The following is a 5,167-nucleotide window of genomic DNA, read 5'->3' as shown; positions in this document are numbered from 1 at the left end:
CCAAGATACTGGATACTCATGCGAGATCGTTACCCCACGCCCTTAGCAGGCCTTGCGCTAGACGTGCTCTTGATACCAGCGTCAAGCTGCGAGTGTGAGCGCATGTTCAGTGAGCTTGGGGATCTACTAGAGCCTCGCCGACGAGGCATGCAACCGCAGCTTTTGGCGGCGATACAGTGCGTACGACAGTGGCGTAAAGCTGGTTTAGGCAACGATAATATTAGCTCAAAAGTCACTATAAGTGATGATAGTATAGAGACGTTGTATAAGCTGAGTAAGTGGGATAGCGATATCAATAGTGATAGCGAAACTCAACACCAAGAATAGTCGCTGTAGCTATAGCTAATATTATCTACTTAACTAGCTTTGAAAAAGACGCTATGACCATCAAGCTCATCAAGCTCATCAATCAAGCTGGCTTGATACACCAAGCCAAGCTGAGTCAAGCCAAGCCAAGCTGACAGTTTTGCTTTTGCCTATCAAGCTGAGGCAAGCCAAGCTGGAGCTTGGCTTGGCTTGATTGTTGACATCTCTGCTGGTTCCTGTCGCCATTGCGTGGCTTTCTCTTGCCATTGTTGTTGAAGAGTCGTGACTTGGTGAGCTACTACGCTGACCTTGACTAGGTCAGGCTTGTTATACCTCAAGCTTCTATCAGGCATCTGCCTGAGGACTGCGTTGTATGGCTCCTTGTGTCCTTCTTCTCGTAGGTCGGATCTTCGGCTTAGAGCATCAGCGGCTCCGTTGAGCGATCCCGCTCGGTGCGTTATTTTAAAGTCGAATTGGGCGAGCATTTCAGCCCATCGAACTTGTCGTCGGTTAAGTTTCTTGGTTGTCATGAAACTCGTTAGGTTCTAGTGATCAGTGAATACTTCGATCATGTCTAGGAGACCTAACAGGTACACCTCCTATTATTTAAAGGCGTCGACTACTCCAAGTAGTTCCTTGTCGTGAACATCGTAGTTTAGTTCTGCTCCTAAGAACTTTCGTGAATGGTAGAACACTAGTCTCCATTTCCCATCTAGGCACTGCTGTGACAGTACAGCTCCTAGTGCGTAATCGGACGCATTGGTCTCAACTCTAGTTTTCCGTCTTGGATCGTACATCTCTAGTACGGGTGCTTCGAGGAACATCTACTTTAGTTCTTCAAAGGCTTTCTAACATTCTTTAGTCTATTTAAACCCTATATCTTTCTTCGTAATCTCCATAAGTGGTGTCGTAATCTAGGAGTAATTCCTAATGAACTTTTAGTAGAAGTTCGCAAATCCTAGGAAGGATTACACGTTCTTGACTATTTTAGGTTTTAGCTATTCCTGTATAGTCTAGGTTTTCTTTGGATTCATCTTAACACCTTCTGTTAAGATAATAAAGCCTAGGAATTCTGTTTCCTGCGTGTGGAATTCACACTTCTTGGCTTGAAGGTATAGCTTATATTCTTTAAGCTTTCGTAAGACCTTCTTGACATGTTCGACATGTTCTTCGAGCGATCCTCTAGAGTACACCAGTACATCGTCTAGGTACGCTGTCGCGAAGATTCCAAGGTATTCGTGGAGAGCGCTGTTGATGACTGATTGAAAGGTTGCCGGCGCATTCGTCAATCCGAACGGCATTACCGTATACTCGAATAGTCCATATTTCGTCTTGAACGCTGTCTTCCATTCGTCTCCTTCCTTGATCCTAATCCGGTAAAATCCCTCCCGGACATCGAACTTCGTGAACCACTTAGCTCCCTGGAGTCGATCCATGAGCTCTGATATGAGTGGTAGTGGGTATCTATTCTTTCGAGTAACCCCGTTCAACCTTCTGTAGTCGACGCACAGTCGCCACTTTCTGTTGGGCTTCTTTACGAACAATATTAGTGAGGCCATCAGGCCTGATCCTGGTCTGATGAATCCTTTCTTCAGATTCTTCTAGAGGTATTCCTTAAGCTTAGCATCGTGCTCGGGCGATATAGGGTACATTCCTCCTGGGCTCAACTTAGCTCCATCTTCGAGGACGATCTCGTGATCCCAGTCCTGATGTTCTGCTAGGTCTGTTGCTTCGTTTTCCTCAAACAGTTCTCAAAACTCGTTCGTCTGGTATTCTGTTGGTATCGCCAACTATGGTACTAGTCCTTCCTTCGTGGTCGCGACCCGTTTCAACCAAATGACTCCTATTCTCTAAGGGTCCTTCACATAGATTCTCATGATCTTATGTGGTGAGATCGTACCTATCCTCCCGTCCTTGGGTGAGCTCTGGATAATCAGGTTCGTCTCTTTTTGTACTCCAGCAACCTTGTGCACAGGTTCTCGGCTAAGTATTGTTTTCTTTTGCCAATCAATGGCCGGGTTGTGTTCTAACAACTAGTCATAGCCTATGAGGATATCTTCCTCTCTGAGGTCCATGATGTTGATCTTCACGTGGCTTTTCCTGCCTGCCAATTCCATTGGCACCAGCTTGGTCTCTAGCCTGATCATGCCATTCCCGTATGCCATGGGATTATCGTCGGCTAATACCACTCGCATCGGCACCTTCTTGGCCTGATGGGGTATGTCGTATTTCTCCACCACTCGGGGTGAGATCGTTGTTCGTGCAGCACCACTATCTATGGTCGCTGTCATCCTATGTCCGTTTACTAAGACATTTGTTCGAAGTCTAAGGTCCTGCGTGCCTACGCTCTTGACTTCCTTAAGGGTCGTTTTAGGACTGCCTTCACCAGCGTGACCCTGTCCCTAGTGGCATCCTAGTTTTTTGTCGGCCTACTCTTCCTCTGTCTAGGAAAGTAGCCTGCGCCGTACTTGGCGTCTTGGTGTATTGTGCAATAGTCGTTGTAGCAGAAGGACCAGTGTAAGAGTTCATGACGCTCTTTACTGTCCTTAACTCGTTGCTTCGGCATTCGAGACGTCGTGACTTTCGACTGCTTTTCTCGGTGCATACGATATTCCGTTGCATTACATTCCTCAGCGTTTACCGTTCCGTGGTAGTAGCTGGCCGGGTTCAAGGCTTCCTTATACTGCGTCCTGTGATACTGACACATGCTTTCGCAGTTCACCCAACACAGCCGTTGGTGAGCTCGATCTTGCTTCTTGGGTCCATGGATATGACATTGCTCCACTAGACACTCATATGTCTCTAGATGTGTGTGGCAACAGTTATTGTCGTTTTTTCTTGATTTCTGCTTTTCCTGGTAATGCTTCTTGCATTTCTTCTAGCTGCAGTTAACCTAGTGCAAATCTTTGTGTTGCGTCATGCGTGCCTTAAACAAGTAAGGGTTTCGTTCCTTAATTTAAGCTTTAGGGCTCTTAAAGCGTGGTTGTTCGTAAATCGCTTGATACCCAATCTCTTTAGCGTTAGGGCCCGTAATCGCGATACGTCCCTGCTGATGGCAATCGTCTGCCTGGTGTGCGGCGTCTCCGCAGACCCAGCATTGGTGATTCCTTAGGCGGCTCTGGATTTCAGCCCCGTCAATCTTCCAATCTGTTTCCTGTGGTATGTCCCACCAGACATTCTTGGCTCCTAGAGCTTCTTGTACCATCTCGAAGGCCTCGTCACTCTCTTGGCGTGCCTCCTCATACAAGTCTAAGTCACTGAGGCTGTCGTCGGGTTCCGTGACTGGTGGGTAAGGCGTCCCACTCCTGATCATCCCGATCTTGATTTGACCTTGCCTGACTTCGTTTTTTGGGCAGTCTCTGCGGAAGTGTCCTGCTTCGCCGCATCGGAGACATGCCTTCTTTTCGTAACGCTTTTGGCGTTCTTCCTTAGAAAGGCCATCCTGGCCCCTTCCTCAGGTGTTCCAGTTCTTGTTTTCTTGCACCTTGCTAGTCATGATGGTGTCTCTATCTCTGTCTTTGTGGTTGCGTTGCTTCTTCATATTGGCCGTCGTGGGCTAGAACGTCTTTTTCTGTTCATATCGTTCCCACAGCCTGTGGTCAATTCGCGTGGCTAGCTCTATTAGAGCGTGAAGCGTTGTTGGCTTTTCATGGTGTACAAGACCGTCTTTTATATTTTCCTTTAGTCCTGCCTTAAATACAGTTCGTAGCGCAGCGTTATCCTAATTAATTCTTGCCTGTAGCTGTTTAAATTCTGCTGTATACTTTAAGACTGACTTAGTCTGCTTTAGGCGAGTTATTGCTTTCTCTGCCTGGTTCTTGGCGTCTACTTCCCCAAAGATGCGTCCTATTTCTTCCTTGAAACTTTCCTAATCCTTGAACAAGGCCTTAGTTTCTTCCCTAGTTCCGTGGGTGGTAGGTGAGGTTAGGAAATCCTTAACATATAGCTGCATCTATATGGCTGCTTTGCCCTTCATGTGTGTGTTGGCTATTAGGATCTTTTCCTGGTCGTTGGGTACTTGGTTGAATCCACAGTATAGGTCGATGTTGGTGAGGAACGTCCTTAGTTCGTTTCGTCCTCCTTTATATTTCTCGGGTACTGCTATCTTAGGTTTTGGGGGTGGTTTCTCGTTAGGCGTAGCCATAAGCTGGCTTACCATCTGGGCCATCATTTCTTGCATGGCTGCCATCTGCTTGGCTTAGTCGCTATGCTGCTTTTCCTGCATGCGTAGCCTTCGCTTAAGATCTCGTACCTCGGCCTGGTTCGTGTCGTTGTTCTCGTCATCTAAAGAGTTAGAATCCGAACCACTTCCTTCGAGCATCTCGTCATCGAGAGCTGGTGAGGGCGTAGGGGCCGCAGCCGTGGGCTCCTGTCCCTGGGTGAACTGGTTTCCGTTGTGGGCCATTATGGTAATCTTATTTGAGCGAACTATTGGTTAAACTCCTCCACTGAATTCGGTGGTGGTCAAAGTGTTACACGGGGTTCGACTATACTTAGCTAGGACTCGATCCGGGTTAGGGCGAGTCAGCGGGTTCGTGGTAAGCCGTGTGATTGCCGAGTAACTCAGGTGGAAAAGAGTTATGGATGTTTAACTAATAGTAAAGACAATCAATTCTATAGTAAGATAGAATAACAAAGTACTAATCTTGTTAAGTAAAGAACTTGTAAGAGAGTACAGTATAATGAGTTGACCACAACGAGTGTAATAATGAAATCCAACACATTCTTATACCCATCGTGTTCTGTCCTGATGCTCCCTATTCTCCCCATGCCATGGGAGCATTGGGAGCACAATTCTCCCAAGGCCACCCGTGCTCCGGGAGCAGGGCTCTTGGCGGGAGCACGCATCACGTGACCTCAA

The sequence above is a fragment of the Exserohilum turcica genome, assembly GCF_000359705.1.
Source record: "Exserohilum turcica Et28A unplaced genomic scaffold SETTUscaffold_10, whole genome shotgun sequence".
Classification (NCBI taxonomy): Eukaryota; Fungi; Ascomycota; class Dothideomycetes; order Pleosporales; family Pleosporaceae; genus Exserohilum; species Exserohilum turcicum.
This window is presented reverse-complemented; position numbering follows the sequence as displayed.